The following is a 22,979-nucleotide window of genomic DNA, read 5'->3' on the forward strand; positions in this document are numbered from 1 at the left end:
CTCACATGCTAGTAAAGTCATGCTCAAAATTCTCCAAGCCAGGCTTCAGCAATATGTGAACCGTGAACTTGCTGATGTTCAAGCTGGTTTTAGAAAAGGCAGAGGAACCAGATCAAATTGCCAACATCTGCTGGATCATGGAAAAAGCAAGAGAGTTCCAGAAAATCATCTGTTTTTGATTTATTGACTATGCCAATGCCTCTGACTGTGTGGATCACAATAAATTATGGAAAATTCTGAAAGAGGTGGGAATACCAGACCACCTGACCTGCCTCTTGAGAAACCTTTATGCAGGTCAGGAAGCAACAGTTAGAACTGGACATGGAACAGCAGACTGGTTTCAAATATGAAAAGGAGTACATCAAGGCTGTATATTGTACCCTACTTATTTAACTTATATGCAGAGTACATCATGAGAAACGCTGGGCTGGAAGAAGCACAAGCTGGAATCAAGATTGCTGGGAGAAATATCAATAACCTCAGATATGCAGATGATACTACCTTATGGCAGAAAGTGAAGAAGAACTAAAGAGCCTCTTGATGAAAGTGAAAGAGGAGAGTGAAAAAGTTGGCTTAAAGCTCAACATTCAGAAAACTAAGATCATGGCATCCGGTCCATCACTTTATGGCAAATAGATGGGGAAGTTTGGAAGTTTCCTTCCAAACTCCTTGGAAGGAAAGTTATGACCAACCTAGACAGCATATTAAAAAGCAGAGACTACTTTGTCAACAAAGGTCTATCTAGTCAAGGCTATGGTTTTTCCAGTGATCATGTACGGATGTGAGAGTTGGACTATAAAGAAAGCTGAGCACCGAAGAATTGATGCTTTTGAACTGTGGTATTGGAGAATAGTCTTCAGAGCCACTTGGACTGCAAGGAGATCCAACCAATGCATCCTAAAGGAGATCAGTCCTGGGTGTTCTTTGGAAGGACTGATTTTGAAGCTGAAACTCCAGTACTTTGGCCACCTGATGCAAAGAGCTGACTCATTTGATAAGACCCTGATGCTGGGAAAGATTGAGGCAGGAGAAGGGGACGACAGAGAATAAGATGGTTGGATGGCATCACCGACTCAATGGACATCGGTTTGGGGAGACTCCGGCAGTTGATGATAGACAGGGAGGCCTGGCGTGCTGTGGTTCATGGGGTCATGGAGAGTTGGACACGACTAAGCAACTGAACTGAACTGAAATGAAGGAATGGAGAGGGCACTATTCATTCAACATATATTTGCATATTGCAGGAATTTGGAAAGTGTTATAAATCCTGCTGGGATCAAGGCTAAGACAGTCAAGGTCCTTACCATCACTTCTTTACATCTGATGCCCTCCCCCACCTCCCCTCCACACACAAACAAGTATACAGGCAATCAGGTCTTATGTGATTAAGAGTCATGGAGGAAGTACAGGTGCTGTGGCAGCATGTCTTCAAGAGACAGAAAGAATTCAGCCAGACCATCAAGTAGCGTTAGAAGACTGCCTGGCAGAAATATTCAAGTTGAGACCTGAAGGGAAGGTAGAAAAGAGCCAAGTGCAACAATAAGGAAATGAGGGATATGTATAGGTGGAGGGGATGGGGGCACTGATGCAAGGTAGGGAACTTAAAAAGGATAGGCTTGATATAGGTAAAGCCATAGGATGAAGTAATGGAGCTTTGGGAAACACATTAAAGTATGTGATTCCTCTTGAGGACAATGTGAGACACTGAAATGATGGTTTCTTAATCAGTATTAAGAAATGTTTCTCAACCTGCAGTGAAAGAATCGTAAAACAGGAGAAAAAAGTAGTGAGGCCAGTCAAAAGGTAGCTGCAGTAGGCTAGGTCAGAGATGACAGCACCCCAGACTAGATGGTATCATTTCATGTGGATTGAAACATATTCAAGATATATTTAGATCTTGGTTGGGTGTGAGGGACAGGTGAGAGGAACACCTAATACAACAGGCATCTTTTTTCTTGAGCTTTGCGTGTTTGAGAAAGACAAATAAGAGCCAGAGAAAGCTTAGAAGAGAAAGACTTATTCATCCAATTCACATTTTAAGTGACTTATATTTATTTACCACTTACTACTAGACTAGGATTATAGCATTAGAATGTAAAAGACAAAATTTTTACCCTTAAACAGATTTATTATATTAAGTAGTGCTGAATGCTAAGGAAAAAAGAGGCAGTCAAGGAAGATGGGAAAGTGAGTAGTAGTGGGGAGAGGGCATTACAAATTTGCATACAGTGGCCAAGAAAAGCTTCACTGAGAAGGTGAATTGAGTAAGGGAGGTCAAGGAGTCAACCATGTGCATAGGCAGAGAAACAGCACTCCACAGAGGGAACAAAAAAAGGCTCTGTTAAATAATACTTAATTTAAAGCAGTCAAGTTTATCTACGTTTATCTTAACATCTGTGTCCCTCTTAAGAACTAGTTTTCAACACCAAGGTTATTAAAACATTTTTACATATTATCTTTGTATTTGTTGTTGTTCAGTCACTGTCATATCTGACACTTCATGATTCCATGGACTGCAGCACACCAGGCTTCCCTGTCCTTCACAATCTCCATGAGTTTGCTCAAACTCATGTCCATTGAGTTGGTGATGTCATCCAACCATCTCATATTCTGTTGTCCCCTTCTCCTCTAGCTCTCAATCTTTCCCAGCATCAGGGTCTTTTCCATTGAGTCAGCTCTTTGCATCAGGTGGCCAAAGTATTAGAGTATCAGCATCAGTCCTTCCAGTGAATGTTCAGGACTGATTTCCTTTAGGATTGACTGGTTTGATCCCCTTGCTGTCCAAGGAACTCTCAAGAGTCCTCTCCAGCACCAGAGTTTGAAGGCATCAATTCTTCAGTACTCAAGCTGAGTGCATGACTAATGGAAAAACAATAGCTTTGGACTGTACAGACCTTTGTTGGCAAAGTAATGTCTCTGTATTTTAATACACTGTCTAGGTTTGTCATAGCTTTTCTTCCAAGGAGCAAGCGTCTTTTAATTTCATGGCTGCAGTCACCATCCACAGTGATTTTGGAACCCAAGAAAATAAAGTCTGTCACTGTTTCCATTGTTTCCCCATCTATTTATCATGAAATGGTGGGACTAGATTTCATGATCTTAGTGTTTTGAATGTTGAGTTTTAAGCCAGGTTTTTCACTCTCCTCTTTCAACTTCATCAAGAGGCAATTTAATTCCTCTGTGCTCTCTGCCATAAAGGTGGTGTCATCTGCATATCTGAAGTTACTTGTATTTCTCCCTGCAATCTTTTTCCATTTGTTTGTTTTTTAAATCAATTTATTTTTTAATTGGAGGATAATTGCTTTACGGAATTTTGTTGTTTTCTGTCAAACCTCAATGAGAAGCAGCCATAGGTATACATATATATTCCCTCCCCTTTGAACCTCCCTCCCAGCTCCCGCCTCATCCCACCTCTCTAGGTTGATACAGAGCCCCTGTTTGAGTTTCCAGAGACATACAGCAAATTCCTGTTGGCTATCTAACTTACATATGGTAGTGTAAGCTTCCATGTTACTCTTTCCATACATCTCACCCTCGCCTCCCCTCTTCCCATGTCCATAAATCTGTCTCTCTGCAATTTTGATTCTGGCTTGTGCTTCATCCAGCCTGGCATTTCTCGTGATGTACTCTGCATATAAGTAAAATAAGCAGAGTGACAATATACAGCCTTGACATACTCCTTTCCCAATTTGGAACGAGGCTGTTGTTTCATGTCCGGTTCTAACTATTGCTTCTGGACCTGCATACCGATTTCACATGAGGCAGGTAAGGTGATCTGGTATTCCCATCTCTTTAAAAATTTTTCCACAGTTTGCCGTGATCCACACAGTCAAATGCTTTAACATAGTCAATGAAGCAGAGTAGATTTTTTTTTTTCTGGAATTCTCTTGCTTTTTCTATGATCAAATGGATGTTGGCAATTTGATCTCTGGTTCCTCTGCCTTTCTAAATCCAGCTTGTACATCTGGAAGTTCTTGGTTCACATACTGTTGAAGCCTTATTTGAAGGTTTTTGAGCATAATCTTGCTGACATGTGAAATGAGTGCAATTGTGCAGTAGTTTGAATATTCTTTAGTGTTGCCTTTCTTTGCAACTGGAATGTAAACTTTCCTTTTCCAGTCTTGTGGTCATTGTTGAGTTTTCCAAATTTGTTCACATATTGAACACAGCACTTCAACAGCAGCATCTTTTAGGATTTGAAATAGCTCAGCTGGAATTCCATCACTTCCATTAGCTTTGTTCATAGTGATGTCTCTTGAGTTCACACTCCATGATGTCTGGCTCTAGGTGAGTGATCACACCATCATGGTTATGGTTATACAGGTCATTAAGATCTTTTTTGTATAGTTTTTCTATGTATTCTTGCCACCTCTTCTTTGTATCTTCTGCTTTTATTAGGTCCATACTGTTTCTGCTCTTTATTGTGCCCATCATTGCATGAAATATTCCCTTGGTATCTCTGATTTTCTTGAAGAGATCTGTAATCTTTCCCATCATTCACTTAAAAAGGCTTTCTTATCTCTCCTTGTTATTCTTTGGAACTCTGCATTCAGATGGTTATATCTTTGCCTTGCTTTTTTGCCTTTTGCTTCTTTTCTTAGCTATTTGTAAAGCCTCCTCAGACAACCATTATGCCCTTTCACTTTTCTTTTTCTTGGGGATGATTTTGATCACTGCCTCCTGTACAATGTTATGAACCTCCATCTGTAGTTCTTCTGGCACTCTTTCTATCAAATCTAATCCCTTGAATCTACTTGTCACTTCCACTGTATAATCATAAGGGATTTGATTTATGTCATACCTGAATGGCCTAGTGGTATTTCCTACTTTCTTCAATTTTAGTGTGAATTTTGCAATAAGGAGGTCATGATCTGAGCCACAGTCAGCCCTGTCTTATTTTTGCTGACTGTATAGAGCTTCTACATCTTTGGCAACAAAGAATATAATCAATATGATTTCAGTATTGACCATCTGGTGATGTCCATGTGTAGAGTCATCTCTTGTGCTATTGGAAGAGGGTGTTTGCTGTGACCAATACTTATATACAGTAACTTACAGATGTACTCTGGCTTCCCTGTCCCTCACCATCTCCCAGAGTTTGCCCAAGTTCATGTCCATTGCATTGGTTATGCCATCCACTCTCTTCTCTTTTTACCCTCGATCTTTCCCAGTATCAGGGACTTTTCCAATGAGTCAGCTGTTTGCCTCAGGTGACCAAAATCCTGGATCTTCAACTTCAGCATCAGTCCTCCCAATGAGTATTCATGGTTGATTTCCTTTAAGATTGACTGTTTTGATCTCCTTGCTGTTCAAGGGATTCTCAAGAGTCTTCTCCAGTACCACAGTTCGAAGGCATCAATTCTTTGGCACTTTGCCTTCTTCAGGTTCAGCTCTCACAATCGTACATGACCACTGGGAAAACCATAACCTTGACTATATGGACCTTTCTCAGCAGAGGGAAGTCTCTGCTTTTCAACACACTGTCTATGCTTGTCATAACTTTCCTGTCAAGAAGCAATCATCTTCTGATTTCACAGCTGCAGTCACCATCCACAATGATTATAGAGCCCAAGAAGAGGAAATCTGTCATTGCTTCCACCTTGTCCCTTTCTGTTTGCCATGAAGTAATGGGGCCAGATGCCATGGTCTCAGTTGTTTTTTTTTTTTTTTTAATATTTAATTTTAGTCGTTTTTTCACTCTCCTCCTTTACGCCCTTCAAGGGGTTCTTTAGTTCCTCTTCGCTTTCTGCCAATAGAGTGATATCATCTGCGTATCTGAGGTTGTTGATGTTTCTCCTGCCTATCTTGATTTCAGCTTGTAAGTTATCCAGCCCAGCATTTTTCAGCATACGTGTTAAATAAACAGGGTGACAACAGACAGACCTGTCATTCTCCTTTCTCAATCCTAAACCAATCAGTTGTTCCAGACTGGGTTCTAACTGTTGCTTCTTGACCCACATACAGGTTTCTCAGGAGACTGGTATAATGATCTGGTATTCCCATCTCTTTAAGAACTTTCCACAGAATGTTATGATCCACAAAGTCAAAGGCTTTAACATAGTTCATGAAAGAGAGGTAGATATTTTTCTGGAATTCCCTCACTTTCTCTATGATTCAGCAAATGTTGGCAGTTTGATCTCTGGTTCCCCTGTTTTCTAAACCCAGCTTGGGTAGCTGGAAGTTCTTGGTTTGCATAATGCTGCAGCCTACCATTCAAGATTTATTTTGTATATTATCTTCTAAGTGCTTATTGCTTAGCTTTAAACATTAGGTCTAAAAATTACTTGGATTTGATATTCTGTATGTAGTGTACGGTACTTTTTAATCTTCCTAAATGTGTAATTTTCCAGCTTCATTTATTGAAATATGAGTCTTTTCCCCTTGCTCTGTAATGCTGTATTCCCCTTAAATATATGAATATGTGAGGATTTGTTTTGGGGCTCTCTGCTCTATTCCATTCATCTGTTTATCTATTGTTGACCCAACACTGGACTGTCTTGTGACTTTAGTAGGCCTTCATACCCAGAGGCACAGGTTTTTCTACCATGTTCTTGACTCATTTCTGTAGCGTAGTGGTGGTCACATTACATTTGCCTCACACCTTGTGTTTTTTTCAAAGAATATCCTGACTATTCTTTGTCTTCGCATTTTCCTATTATAGAATCATGTTATCAAGTAAACCACCTGAGCTGAAGAAGATATGATAGCGGGGTTGTGTGTGTGTGTGTGTGTGTGTGTGTGTGTATACAACAAAAACTGAACTTATGTCAGAATATATTATAATAAAAATACTCCTACACATCAAGTGTTTTAAAGATACACAATCAGTAGAAACAATGTTGAAAGATTTGCAGTCATTTCATGAAAGAATAAATTCAAGTGACAAATATAGAAATACAAGCAATGTCACTAGTAATGAGAAAAATACAAATTAAAATAATGAAATTTTACTGCCATCAATCAGAATGGCTAAAATTTAAAAGTCTGATAATACCTATTGCTGAAAAGATGTTGAAGAATGAGCACTTTTATACATGGAGGTGAGCATGCAAGTGGGAAAAATCATTTGAGAAAGTATTTTGGCATCCTATCTAGATTTAAAGGTGATGATTTATGACAGTTTCACTCCAGTTATACATCCTTGAGTCAGAAATGGAAGAAATCTAAATAAGTATTACGATAACAATAGATTAATTGTGGTATGCTTATATAGTCTCTTGGACAGCAAGGAGATCAAACCAGTCAATACTAAAGGAAATCAACCCTGAATACTGATGGGAGGGACTGATGCTGAAGCTGAAGCTCCAATACTTTGGCCACCTAATGTGAAGAGCCAAATCATTGGAAAAGACCCTGATGCTGGGAAAGATTGAAGGCAAAAGGAGAAGAGTGCGGCAGAGGGTGAGAAGATTGGATAGCATTGCCAATTCAATGGACATGAACTTGGGCAAACTCCAGGAGACAGTGAGGGTCAGGGAGGCCTGGCATGCTGCAGTCCATGGAGCTGCAAAGAGTCAGACATGACTTAGCGGCTGAACAATAGCGACACAAATATACAGTGTAATCACTTGTGAAAACTGATATAATTTAGTAAAGGTAAGCATAAACACAAGAGAAGACTCTACACATGGACATCACCAGATGGTCAACACCGATATCAGATTGATTATATTCTTTGCAGCCAAAGATGGAGAAGTCTATACAGTCAACAAAAACAAGACCAGGTGCTGACTGTGGCTCAGATCATGAACTCCTTATTACCAAATTCAGACTTAAATTGAAGAAAGTAGGGAAAACCACTAGACCATTCGGGTATGATCTAAATCAAATCCCTTATGATTATACAGTGGAAATGAGAAAGAGATTTAAGGGCCTAGATCTGATAGATAAAGTGCCTGATGAACTATGGAATGAGGTTCATGACATTGTACAGGAGACAGGGATCAAGACCATCCCCATGGAAAAGAAATGCAAAAAAGCAAAATGGCTGTCTAGGGAGGCCTTACAAATAGCTGTGAAAAGAAGAGAAGCGAAAAGCAAAGGAGAAAAGGAAAGATATAAGCATCTAAATGCAGAATTCCAAAGAATAGCAAGAAGAGATAAGAAAGCCTTCCTCAGAGATCAATGCAAAGAAATAGAGGAAAACAACAGAATGGGAAAGACTAGAGATCTCTTCAAGAAAATTAGAGATACCAAGGGAACATTTCATGCAAAGATGGGCTCAATAAAGGACAGAAATGGTATGGACCTAATGGAAGCAGAAGATATTAAGAAGAGGTGGCAAGAATACACAGAAGAACTGTACAAAAAAGATCTTCATGACCCAGATAATCACGATGGTGGGATCACTCACCTAGAGCCAGACATCCTGGAATGTGAAGTCAAGTGGGCCTTAGAAAGCATCACTATGAACAAAGCTAGTGGAGGTGATGGAATTATAATTGAGCTATTTCAAATCCTGAAAGATGATGCTGTGAAAGTGCTGCACTCAATATGCCAGCAACTTTGGAAAACTCAGCAGTGGCCACAGGACTGGAAAAGGTCAGTTTTCATTCCAATCCCAAAGAAAGACAATGCCAAAGAATGCTCAAACTACCGCACAATTGCACTCATCTCACACGCTAGTAAAGTCATGCTCAAAATTCTCCAAGCCAGGCTTCAGCAATACGTGAACCGTGAACTTCCTGATGTTCAAGCTGGTTTTCGAAAAGTCAGAGGAACCAGAGATCAGATTGCCAACATCTGCTGAATCATGGAAAAAGCAAGAGAGTTCCAGAAAAACATCTATTTCTGCTTTATTGACTATGCCAAAGCCTTTGACTGTGTGGATCACAATAAACTGTGGAAAATTTTGAAAGAGGTGGGAATACCAGACCACCTGACCTGCCTCTTGAGAAATCTGTGTGCAGGTCAGGAAGCGACAGTTAGGACTGGACATGGAACAACAGACTGGTTCCAAATAGGAAAAGGAGTACGTCAAGGCTGTATATTGTCACCCTGTTTATTTAACTTATATGCAGAGTACATCATGAGAAACGCTGGGCTGGAAGAAGCACAAGCTGGAATCAAGATTGCTGGGAGAAGTATCAATAACCTCAGATATGCAGATGACACCACCCTTATGGCAGAAAGTGAAGAGGAACTAAAAAGCCTCTTGATGAAAGTGAAAGTGGAGAGTGAAAAAGTGGGCTTGAAGCTCAACATTCAGAAAACAAAGATCATGGCATCTGGTCCCATCACTTCATGGGAAATAGATGAGGAAACAGTGGAAACAGTGTAAGACTTTATTTTTCTGGGCTCCAAAATCACTACAGATGGTGACTGCAGCCATGAAATTAAAAGACGCTTACTCCTCGGAAGGAAAGTTATGTCGAACCCCGATAGCATATAGAAAGCAGAGACATTACTTTGCCAACAAAGGTCCGTCTTTTCAAGGCTATGGTTTTTCCAGTGGTCATGTATGGATGTGAGAGTTGGACTGTGAAGAAGGCTGAGCGCCAAAGAATTGATGCTTTTGAACTGTGGTGTTGGAGAAGACTCTTAAAAGAGTCCCTTGGACTGCAAGGAGATCCAACCAGACCATTCTGAAGGAGATCAGCCCTGGGATTTCTTTGGAGGGAATGATGCTAAAGCTGAAAGTCCAGTACTTTGGCCACCTCGTGGGAAGAGTTGACTCATTGGAAAAGACTCTGATGCTGGGAGGGATTGGGGGCAGGAGGAGAAGGGGATGACAGAGGATGAGATGGCTGGATGGCATCACTGACTTGATGGACGTGAGTCTGAGTGAACTCCGGGAGTTGGTGATGGACAGGGAGGCCTGGCGTGCTGTGATTCATGGGGTCGCAGAGTCAGACACGACTGAGTGACTGAAATGAACTGAACTGAAGCATAAACATAAATTATTTCCTAAAATTCATTGCTAGACATATTCCCATAAAATAGATGAATATGTTCACCAAAAATCTTTTGAGTTCCTAGGAGCACTATTTACAATTTCCCTCAATTGGAAATCACTAAAATGCCATCATCAGTTGAATGAATAAATTAGTTGTGGAGTCGTCACATAACAGAGTACTTTGCAGCAGGAGAATGATGGAAATACCATTCGACAATGCCATAGGAGAAGTTCACAGATATAAGGCAGAGTGACAGAAGCCAGATACAAAATAGCACACACTGTATGACTACACTCATATGAAGTGCAAAAACAGATGAAAAAATCTGTGCTAGAAGTCAGGATCATGGTTACTCTGGACAGGGGATGGGTAGTGACAGGAAGAGAACATCAGCAGACATCTAGGATATGAGTAATGTTTTATTTCTAAGCCTAGATGTTAGTTACCTGGATGTGTCAATTTATAAAACTTCAGTGAGCTGTATATGCCATGGTATCAGACTCTAGCTATACTTTAGATAAATAAAAAAGTAGGTTTTTTTATTCATGTATTTCTGTCTTGTTAAAATGCTTCAGTGACTTCTCATTGCCTTTGAAATAAAGTCTAAACCCTAGATGATTGACCACAAAGATCTTTGAGACTCCAGTATATATCGACCTTGAGTTATATCACTTCTACCCTACTATCTATAACCAGACTCACTGATCTTTGTTTTCTTCCTTAAACACATTACTTTCTTTTCTGCCTCAAAGCATTTTCACTTCATGGAAATCTCTTCAACAGGGATTTTTGCCTGATGTCATCATTTCTCAGCTTCATGGCTACTTTCTCCAAACTAACCACCATCTCCCTGATTATTCAATCACATCAGTTTCTTAGTCCCATTCTAGCCCTTGTAACCATAGAAACTGCATTTAAAATTTTTATTTGCTTATTTATTTGTTGTCTGTACAGACCACAAACATTTAAGCTCTTGTCTCTTGCTTATCATCATGTTCTCAGCATATAGCAATTTGTTTTAACACAAATTAGGCACCTATTACCAAATTAGACTGCCCTGTAGCTTAAACGGTAAAGAATCTGCCTGCAGTGTAGGAGACCAGGGTTCAATCCTTGGGTTGCAGAGTTCCTCTGAAGAAGGGAATGGCAATCCACTCCAGTATTCTTGCCTGGAGAATTCCATGGACAGAAGCCTGGTGGGCTACAGTCCATGGGGTCACAAAGAGTTGGACATGGTTGAGTGACTAACATACACACAGGCACCCAGTGAGGAATTGTTATGAACAAATGAGCGTTTATCAAGCTTGGCCAAAAATGTGGAATAAATCTGTGAACTTCTGTGGTCGTGAATAAATAAAGTTTTGGAAATATGGACAGTGTGTAGAATAAGACTTAAAAGGGGCCTTATCCAGATCCCTGTGAACTAGAAAGATTTAAGGGGCAGCCAGAGGAAAAAACCATAGAATATATGGAGCTGGAGAGGACAGAGACAGAAGCTAGTAGCCAGGCCATATATAAAACAAAACTCAATGAAAAACAAACAAAAAAGCAAACAAAACAATAAATGTGGTATCATGGCTATCAAAAAGGATGAACAATGCTATCAGCTTTGATTGGATTTCAAAATAAAGGAGTAGCTAATGACCTTGCTGGGCTTCCCTGGTGGCTCAGAGGTTAAAGCTTCTGCCTGGAATGTGGGAGACCTGGGTTCAATCCCTGAGTTGGGAAGATCCCCTGGAGAAGACAATGGCACCCCACTCCAGTACTCTTGCCTGGAGAATCCCATGGAGGGAGGAGCCTGGTAGGCTACAGTCCATGGGATCTCAAAGAGTCGATTCACGACTGAGTGATTTCACTTTCACTTCACTAATGACAGATTACAGGGAGCTGAGGAGTAAAGGAGAGATGAGGACTGAGGACAGTGAAAGATGCCTCTCTTTCAAAACATTCTGTTGTGCACAGAAACACCATTGGTCACTTATGTTATGTGTATGCTTAGTTGCTCAGGTGTGTCTGACTCTGCAGCCCCATGGACTGCAGCCCACCAGGCTCTTCTGTTCAGGGATTCTTCAGGCAAGAATACTGGAGTGGGTTGCCATGCCCTCCTCCAGGGGATCTCCCCAACCCAGGGATCAAACCCAGGTCTCCCACATTGCAGGCAGATTCTTTACCATCTGCACAACCTGGGAATCCCCTTAGAGAATTAGGATACAAGGAGAGGTTTGTTTTGTTTCATTTTTAGATAGAAGAAATTTAACATTCTTAAATGTTGATTGGAGAGCATCCTTGCTCCTGCAGAAACAGAAAGGGAAGGGAACCAGAGCAGAAGTAAGAGAATTAGCCATACAAGGATGGATGAGAAGAGTGGAGGCTGGAAATGTAAAAAGTTAGTGGAGGTGATGGAATTCCAATTGAGCTATTCCAAATCCTGAAAGATGATGCTGTGAAAGTGCTGCACTCAATATGCAAGCAAATTTGGAAAACTCAGCAGTGGCCACAGGACTGGAAAAGGTCAGTTTTCATTTCAATCCCAAAGAAAGGCAATGCCAAAGAATGCTCAAACTACCGCACAATTGCACTCATCTCACACGCTAGTAAAGTCATGCTCAAAATTCTCCAAGCCAGGCTTCAGCAATACGTGAACCGTGAACTTCCTGATGTTCAAGCTGGTTTTCGAAAAGTCAGAGGAACCAGAGATCAGATTGCCAACATCTGCTGAATCATGGAAAAAGCAAGAGAGTTCCAGAAAAACATCTATTTCTGCTTTATTGACTATGCCAAAGCCTTTGACTGTGTGGATCACAATAAACTGTGGAAAATTTTGAAAGAGGTGGGAATACCAGACCACCTGATCTGCCTCTTGAGAAATGTGTATGCAGGTCAGGAAGCAACAGTTAGAACTGGACATGGAACAACAGACTGGTTCCAAATAGGACAAGGAGTTTGTCAAGGCTGTATATTGTCACCCTACTTATTTAACTTATATGCAGAGTACATCATGAGAAACGCTGGACTGGAAGAAACACAAGCTGGAATCAAGATTGCCGGGAGAAATATCAGTAACCTCATATATGCAGATGACACCACCCTTATGGCAGAAAGTGAAGAGGAACTCAAAAGCCTCTTGATGAAAGTGAAAGTGGAGAGTGAAAAAGTGGGCTTGAAGCTCAACTTTCATAAAACGAAGATCATGGCATCCGGTCCCACCACTTCATGGGAAATAGATGGGGAAACAGTGGAAACAGTGTCAGACTTTATTTTTCCGGGCTCCAAAATCACTACAGATGGTGACTGCAGCCATGAAATTAAAAGACGCTTGCTCCTTGGAAGGAAAGTTATGACCAACCTAGATAGCATATTCAAAAGCAGAGACATTACTTTGCCAACAAAGGTTCGTCTAGTCAAGGCTATGGTTTTTCCAGTGGTCATGTATGGATGTGAGAGTTGGACTGTGAAGAAGGCTGAGCACTGAAGAATTGATGTTTTTGAACTGTGGTGTTGGAGAAGACTCTTGAGAGTCCGTTGGACTGCAAGGATATCCAACCAGTCCATTCTGAAGGAGATCAGCCCTGGGATTTCTTTGGAAGGAATGGTGCTAAAGCTGAAACTCCAGTACTTTGGCCACCTCATGCGAAAAGTTGACTCATTGGAAAAGACCCTGATGCTGGGAGGGATTGGGGGCAGGAGGAGAAGGGGACAACAGAGGATGAGATGGCTGGATGGCATCACTGACTCGATGGATGTGAGTCTGGGTGAACTCCGGGAGATGGTGATGGACAGGGAGGCCTGGCATGCTGCGATTCATGGGGTTGCAAAGAGTTGGACACGACTGAGCGACTGATCTGATCTGATCTGATCTGACCATCACAAAACTTACTACATCATAACAATTTATTTGTTGCCCTGATGGACTGTGAACTCTACCAAGCAGTATCTGTGTACACAGAGCAAAGAAAATAAATGGATGAATGAATAAAGTGCTTGTTTTTTAAGATGCTTTTACTTACTCTCATAATTTGAAAGTTACTCTTGCAGAACTATGACAGGAGAAAGAAGAGGAACTGTAATAAAATATCCTAACTAGAAGGTGATGACAGGGAGATGATGAGGGAATATGTATTAGAATCCTGAGAGGGCCTTGAGGGATGAGAGCAAAAGTGAGGGAGAAATTAAAGCAGGTCAGCCAGGTGGGGCAAAAGAGTGACCACAATGCAAGGAGCTTGCTGATGGTGTGTTCACAGAACTGACCCAAAGTAGAACTTAGTAAGAACCTGGAAGCTGCACAAGTGAGAACTGGGAGCACTGATGTGTAAATGAGGTACAGGATGAGAGAGAAGATGAACAAGGCAAGAAGCTAGGATCACAGAACTTACCAGCAATATTTTGAGATCTGGAAGCAAAAGAAGGAAAAGCAAACTGTGTGAAGGATCCAGGGATGCAGATGGATGAAGTTTATATGCCAGAGAGTGGATAAGGAGCAGAGATTAGGAGACATGGTTCAGATGGTAATTTAAGACTTTGAGGTAGATTCTAGGTTCTTAGATTGGGGGACCCAATCACTGAGAAGTGTTTTTAATTCTTTGAGAGTATAATATAGTAAGGAAGTGACATCAACAACTGGGAGTTGGGGAAGAAGAAAATAAGGTTTAAAGTCCTATTTTTAAAAATGTTACAGATTTTTCTGACTTTTAAAACCATCGAAAACACATAGTAGAGTCAAATATGTTTTTCTTTGTTTTGAGTGTTTTTAGGCTCAAATGAGAAAATTATAATAATATCTCACATGTGTATTATTATACAATATTTACAAAATATGTTGGCATATATTATTATCATTATCACCACCTTATATAACTTGAACATTTAGTGTTACTGCTTGGGTTGTTTTGTATCCTGTCAACAATAAAAACAAACCACAGTACACACTCACAAACACCCACACACATATTTTTCTAATCCCACTCACTTTTTTTTTGTCATGCAGTTTTTTAGCTTGTGCTACTTTATTCCATTTTATACACCTTTACAACTCTCTGGAAATCCTTTCTGGAAGAAAATACTGGTACAAATATACAAGTGCCATTTAACATTATGAGGTTTATCTTCTGGAAGATTTTGATTATTTTAGCTATCATCCATAGATTTACAAAGAAAATAATGGCAACCTTAAAAAGGTTTATGGAAGATCTCTTCTCCAGTTAAGCTTAATTTTTTATCTGAGGATTCCAAATGTAATAATAATCACCATAGAGATTTAAAATGTTAGGAAATGTTAACAGGCCTCAAGTGAGCTTTTGAACATGTTCAAAAATATGCTCACAAATTCCATCCTTGCAAATGATTTCACCACATATTTCTTTGGTCTAGTAACTCTGTATCTTTACACTAAATAAAGATGATCCTTGTTCTTTATCTCAGTTATAAGGCACAAGAAGAGAAAGTCAGAAACATCCCTTGAGCCCTTTACCTCCAGTTAAAAAAAAAAAAAAAAAAAAGTGAAACTGTTAGTCTCTCAGTTGTGTCTAACTCTTTGCAACCCCATGGACTGTAGCCCACCAGGCTCCTCTGTCCATGGAATTCTCCAGGCAAGAACACTGGAGTGGGTAGCCATTCCCTTCTCCAGGGGATCTTCCCGACCCAGGGATCAAACATGGGTCTCCTGAATTTCAGGCAGATTCTTTACTGTCTGAGCCACCAAGGAAGCCCCTCACATCCACTAAAGTCCCAGTGTATCTCCTTCAAGGGTATGACTGATTTAGTCTGTATTCTAAACAAAAGCTATAAACAATTTTTAAATATCTTTACTTCATTGAGCTAATAGCATCTGATAAATCATGCAACACAAGTCAATAGAATATACCTAAATGAACCAAAATTCTGGAACATGCCACCCACGCTCAGGTTTGGAATCTAGACCAAACTGTCAAATCAAGAAATGAAAAAAAAAGAAGAAGAAGAAGAAGGGAGGTGGCTAGCAAAGTTACAGAGATATTTAGGATATATAAACTAGATTAAGAAATCAAACAACTTATGATCCTTACTAAACCTGAAAATTGAAAAACATTAACATCTTCCTTGGCACAACACAGTTTTCAAATCTATATGACATCGCTTGGCTCCATTTTTAGTCAGCATAATTTTGGCTTCTATTCTTACATGGCTAACAGCCAAATTCATCTGTCTTCTGTGTCCAATCCTAGCATCTTTGTTTAGTTCCTCGACTGAGATTCTGTTTTAAATAGCCTGAAACATTACTGTAAAGAAAGAGATTTTCCTGAGCAATTTGAAGTATCTTTGTCAAATCATATAGTTATCAGCTGAAGCTTTGTTTTCAATTCAGTGGTTTCAAGAGTGTAGCTTCTTTCTGTTAACTTGCTTGGAAATTTCCATGTCTCCTTTTACCAGAAATTGCTTTGATTAATGCAATTCTCCTTCTGCTATGATTTCTTTTGCTATTCTCTGCCCTCTTTGATGAGTGAAAAATGCAGGTGCTAGATTTCTCAGGAGGGTTAAGCTGGAGGGCAGTGTGTGCATTCCTATCTTCACTGTCACAAATTGCTTTTAAAACTTTAGCTTTTACATTTGTTTGCAAAAACCTGGAAGATTATCTTGCAGGTCCTAGGCCTGTTTGCCAGCAGATCGATTCCTCCTCCTTCTGACCCTAGAAGGCTGATTTTCTTGGCTCCCCTGCTAGCTGACTTTTTGAGTAGGAAGTGAATATAAGAGATGGAGGGCCAGATGAGGGAGGCAGCTAGAATATCCCCATGTTAAGCAGTTTCACTGGTAGCAGCTTGTCTCTTCTGTGACTCCAGCTGCCACTCTCCAGGGCCACCATAGTCTATCATCCAGCCAGAGAGGCACTCACATTCTGGGCTCCAGTCTTCTGGTTTCCTCCTCTTTGATTTTGAAAAATCAAAAGAATGTTAGTGAATTCCTGATGGTGTTGATGTATAAGTTACTCTATGTCTATTGTTACCAGTTATGTTCTCCACTATTCTATCACCTGTGCAATTAATTCCCTGCATTAAATTCCCTTCCTTGTAAACTATTGAAATGGATTATGTTTTCCTGGATAGGCCCTAGTTGAACAAGCATTAGTTCCTGGCTAAATATAAATAAGAAGATTTTAAGTATAACAAATTCATCACTGGCAGTTGCAGAAGAGGATTTATGAAGGCTATTATATAATTGGGATAAATCTAATCCTATTTATAATGAAAGTTACTGTTTGGAATAAAACTACAAAAAGTTCCTAGTAATGAGATTGCAATTCAGAAGGTGATTAATTTAGAAATACTTGAGACATGTAAAACTCATTAACAAAAAACAATTGAGTCCTTTGTAAGATATTCCTTTTTTTTGTAAAATATTCTTATAGGGCATATAAAATCTTATTTACTTTTTCTAATTTCTAAAGTCAGATTTTGTATCCAAGCATTTTGACCTGAGTTTTTTCCTCCTAGGAAGAAAATCTCAATTGAACTGATATAAAACATAAACAATGACACTGTATTATAACTATAACAAATCTGAAAACTGATATATAAAGAATAAAAAAGACATGCAAAAACTAAAAATGCTTATGCCTAATTAAATAATTATTAATAAAATAACTAGATCAAGTTCCAGAAATAAAGCTTTTTCCTTTGCAACTATTTGTTATTTTCCTAATTTGGATCCAGATAATAATTATTATATCACAAAGATCTTTGCTTTTTGAGATATACCACAAGATAAATATGGTAAGTATTAAGAAAATTTTAAAGTAATACAGAAGGCAATGGCACCCTACTCCAGTACTCTTGCCTGGAAAATCCCATGGACAGAGGAGCCTAGTAGGCTGCAGTCCACGGGGTCGCTGAGGGTTGGACATGACTGAGCGACTTCACTTTCACTTTTCATGCATTGGAGAAGGAAATGGCAACCCTCTCCAGTGTTCTTGCCTGGAGAATCCCAGGGACGGGGCAGCCTGGTGGGCTGCCGTCTATGGGGTCACACAGAGTCAAACACGACTGAAGTGACTCAGCAGCAGCAATGCCTCCATATGCCCTGAAAAGTACTAGCCTTGCTTTTACTTTTGTGTCCATGTGTTACCTGTGGAATCATGAATTAATATGCTACACATTTCTGTCAGCCTTTATATGTGATTCTTACAAATCAGAAAAAATATTTCATAAGTTATCCCTTATTTGGTCTTCATGTGACAGAGAGAACACACATGTAATGTGTAAACATGTTAGACATGTATAGAGACAAAGTGGAGAATGTGCTCATTCAGTGATTCTCTTGGCTGCAGTCAGCATGTTCACCATGGCCTCAATGGAGAAGGCTGTGGGAAGAGGGAGATCGGCCGAGGTATTGATAGAAACAAGTACTGCTGTGACCTTTTTAGTTCCTGTAACTATTTGAAGCTTTGCAAACAACATGAAGATGATTTTTAAATGCCTCAGTTTCAAAATGATCATCTTTATATGAACTGGTTCCACTGGTGTAACCTGGATTGACATCTCGAGGTAGAAACTTGTAACAATTTGCTGAACTCATAACTGAAGAATTGCAGTAACTGACAAAGCTCTTCTTATAAGCTACTGTGGTCACTCATTCCTCTGCAAACCATAGGAGACACAAATAAAAAGTAAAACTTCCCTTTCATATGGATTTATATGGTCATATTTCTGTTCGGCTGACGTTGTTAAGAGTGATATGGTTGTTTTTCCAAATGATATGTAAACCAGAAATATTCAAAAACAAATATTCCTTAGAAACATTATTTTTATGCGAGTAAAAGGTGCCAGACTGGTGATCGCTCTTGTTTGAAGAACACAGTGTAGGCACCAAGATCTTCCCACCCCATCTTGTTACCTTCTTATCTTCTAATTTCTCCATCTCTTTGTTTTTTCTAGGTTTTAAGACAGTAAACTTCTAAGGTTCGAATAAAAATGGTGTTTCTCAAACTCTGAAGTACATATAAATCACCTGGGGATTCTGTGAAAATGCATGTACCACTTCAGTAGGTCCAGTCTGAGATTCTACAGTTTTAACAAGCTGCCAGATGATGCCCATGTGCTGATCTTAGGATCACATTTTGAATAGTAAGTAATTAAATTTTTGTCTCCCCTAAAAACTGTATGCTCCTTGAAGATAAGAAGTTTGTCTTGCTTATCTCATACACAGGGACATATAATACATATATTTCAGTGATGGATTTATTATATAAATGTTCTAATCATTCTCTGTCCCCTGAGAGAATATAACATGGTCAGTTGCTGAGTCATGTCCAATTCTTTGCGATCCCATTACTGTAGGCTGCCAAGTTCCTCTGTCTGTGGAGTTTTCCAGGCAAGAATACTGGAGTGGGTTGCCATTTCTATTCCATGGGACCTTCCCAACCCAGGGATTGAACCTATATCATTTGCGTCTCCAGCATGAGCAGGGAGATTCTTTATCACTGTAGCACATGGGAAGCAAATGTGTGAGATAAATATATCGAACATATTAGATTTTCAATATATATATTTTATATATCAATATATGTTTATATATGGTTCTAACTTTGAAACAATGGAATTGGGATTCCAATGGAGGAATCTTATCTGAGTGCTTTATCCCTAAATGCTAGTGTTATAAAGGTCACTGCAATGAAAAGTAAGTAATAAGTATGAAAAGTCTTATCTTAGAAAGAATATATAATTGGTGAAATATTGAAGCATTAATCATCTTTACCTGTATACACCATTATATTTAATAATGCAAAATTCTATAAAATATAAAGGATTATAGAATTAATAAATGTAGTTCAACCAATCTGGTATTATTCCTAGTTTTACATTTAGAATTACAAAACAGAATTTGCTTTACTCATTAGGGAAGCGTGGAGGGGTATGAAAGAGGTTAGGATAGGCAAACTGATACACCTTTATTTTTTAAAAAAACTATTTTATTTTAAAATGAAAGATAATTGCTTTACAATATTGTGTTGGTTTCTGCCATGCATCAACATGAATTAGCCATAGGTAAGGCCTTTGACTGTGTGGATCACAATAAACTGTGGAAAGTTCTGAAAGAGATGGGAATACCAGACCACCTGATCTGCCTCTTGAGAAATCTGTATGCAGGTCAAGAAGCAACAGTTAGAACTGGACATGGAACAACAGACTGGTTCCAAATAGGACAAGGAGTTCGTCAAGGCTGTATATTGTCACCCTGTTTATTTAACTTATATGCAGAGTACATCATGAGAAACGCTGGACTGGAGGAAACACAAGCTGGAATCAAGATTGCCGGGAGAAATATCGATAACCTCAGATACGCAGATGACACCACCCTTATGGCAGAAAGTGAAGAGGAACTCAAAAGCCTCTTGATGAAAGTGAAAGTGGAGAGTGAAAAAGTGGGCTTGAAGCTCAACATTCAGAAAACGAAGATCGTGGCATTTGGTCCCATCACTTCATGGGAAATAGATGGGGAAACAGTGGAAACAGTGTAAGACTTTATTTTTCTGGGCTCCAAAATCACTACAGATGGTGACTGCAGCCACGAAATTAAAAGACGCTTACTCCTTGGAAGGAAAGTTATGACCAACCTAGATAGCATATTCAAAAGCAGAGATATTACTTTGCCAACAAAGGTCCATCTAGTCAAGGCTATGGTTTTTCCAGTGGTCATGTATGGATGTGAGAGTTGGACTGTGAAGAATGCTGAGCACCGAAGAATTAATATTTTTGAACTGTGGTGTTGGAGAAGACTCTTGAGAGTCCCTTGGACTGCAAGGAGATCCAACCAGTCCATTCTGAAGGATACCAGCCCTGGGATTTCTTTGGAAGAAATGATGCTAAAGCTGAAACTCCAGTACTTTGGCCACCTCATGCGAAATGTTGATTCGTTGGAAAAGACCCTGATGCTGGGAAGGATTGAGGGCAGGAGGAGAAGGGGACGACAGAGGATGAGATGGCTGGATGGCATCACTGACTCGATGGACGTGAGTCTGAGTGAACTCCGGGAGTTTGTGATGGACAGGAGTTTGTGATGGACAGGGAGGCCTGGCATGCTGCGATTCATGGGGTTATAAAGAGTTGGACACGACTGAGTGACTGATCTGATCTGATATAAATGTCTCCTCCCTCTTGAGACTTTCTCCCACCTCCCACCCCATATCATCCCTCTAGGTTGTCACAGAGCACCAGTTTGAGCTCCTTGAGTCATATAGCAAATTCCCACCAGCTATCTATTTTACATATAGTAATGTATATGTTTCCATGCTACTCTCTGTTCTTCCCACCCTCTCCTTCCCCCCCTTGTCCACAATACTGTTCTCTGTGTCTGTGTCTCCACAGCTGCCCTCCAGGTAGGTTCTCAGTACCAGTTTTCTAGAGTCCATATATATATGCATTAATACACCATATTTGTTTTTCTTTTTCTAATTTAATAAATTCATAGATTCTTTGACTTTCTGCACAAGAGATGAAATCTGTATTAATGTTCTATGTGAGTGGTGGTTCCAGAATGTCCTACAAATTAAGGATAGTTTGGGGTACATGGTGGGTGTACACACTTTCTGAAGATTTCCATTTTCTGCTTCTTTCTCCCCAGAGAGACCCATAGTAAATCCCATTGCTAACAGAAACTAACTTGATCACCAGGAATTCTGAGACCCACACCCCCCTGTTGCCTTTAGTATTTCCTGGCTTTTCTGATTCCTTCTCCCTCTGGCTCTCCCTCGTTTCTCCAGCTCCTTACCCTCTTCCTGTCTGAGCAGAAAGGAAAAGAGGATATTGATACATAGGCTACAGGACTCTGGTCAAAAAGGATGTAGAAAAAGACAGTAAAGAAACTGACAGAGACTGAAAATTGCTATTTTACTTAATCTGTTAGTATCCATATGCATGTTAAGATGAAGTTGAATTGTTTCTGTTAGGAAGTTGTTTTCTAAAATGCTAAGCTTCTTCGGATGTTGATGACTGAAGTACGACAGCTCATATGTACCGTTGAATACTCTGACAGCATGAAAAAATTTACTGGCTCCTGGATGTTTTATCTTACTGTACCTACAAGTGCCACATATATTACAGTTTTTTCATGCTTAAAAGATTTTTCATTGTTGTATAGGAATATTTGTTTTCACCTCCTGATTTCTTCACTGGGGCTTTCTCTCCCATCATTGAAGCAATTTCTTTTCATAATAAGTTCCAATCACTGTCTGAGGCAGTATTTTCATTTACATGTTTAAAAGTGATTAATTGCTTTCTATCAGCTATATTTATAAAATGTATTTCTTTTTACTACAAATAAAAATAAAATGTGTCTGTACTATTACTAATTCATGTCTGAAAACTTAGAAACAACTATATGACTATATTTGGAATATTTATTCCAAAGCACAACAGAAAACACTATCCATATATACATATCATAATGCTATTAGTATATTAGTTTCCCAATATTTGATGGTGAAAAAAATGATAAGAAATGTCCATATCCCATTAATATTACTCAATGAATTTTTTCATTTTTATTTTTCCCAATCCAAACTTTTTAGTAAAGTGAGTAATTTCTGAGTATATAGATAATAGGATCAAATAAAGCCCCACTTAGAATTAACTTGTCTTTACTTTTTAGAATTTGGTAACACAACTTCTATTCAAGGACCTAGTGTAAAATCTCAGATATAAAACTAAAGTATTACAAAGCAGGAATGGGTTGGCTTGTATCAAGATAAGCTAAAAATCTCAAACACTCCATTTCCAAGATCACCTCAGAGAAATAGAACAGCACTTAACATCTAGGAAATCCTATCCTATAGGATCACAAAAAAGAAATAGCTGTTCAGATTAAAAGATATGGATTACAGCATTTTCCTTCCAATATGTCTGAATAGATTTTATTTACAAAGACAGTCCTCACATAGCAGCATACATTTTACATATTCAAGAGTACTTATGAAGAAGGTAATTATCCAACACTTCTTTGACTTTAGGAAAAAACAAACAATGCTCATAACGTGGCTACAACATTATTTCATTCACATATTCGAGGTAAATTGCTGAAAACAAATATGATTTACTATGCAAACAATTTTATCTTAAC

At 39.2% G+C, this 22,979-nt stretch overlaps 1 long non-coding RNA gene across 1 annotated transcript in view; it reads left to right on the forward strand.

Annotated features, from left to right (window-relative positions):
• LOC147349327 (uncharacterized) overlaps positions 1–18,850 on the forward strand; it is a 57,957-nt gene extending 39,107 nt beyond the window's left edge. The window contains exon 2 of the long non-coding RNA XR_015150355.1: positions 18,800–18,850. This is a non-coding gene — a long non-coding RNA (uncharacterized LOC147349327). The remainder of the gene's footprint in view (positions 1–18,799) is intronic.
• Positions 18,851–22,979: the final 4,129 nt, after the last annotated feature.

Source organism: Bos grunniens, chromosome 21 (assembly GCF_055505025.1).
Source record: "Bos grunniens cultivar Pamir isolate PY7600 chromosome 21, Bosgru_T2T1.0, whole genome shotgun sequence".
In the NCBI taxonomy this organism is placed as follows: Eukaryota; Metazoa; Chordata; class Mammalia; order Artiodactyla; family Bovidae; genus Bos; species Bos grunniens.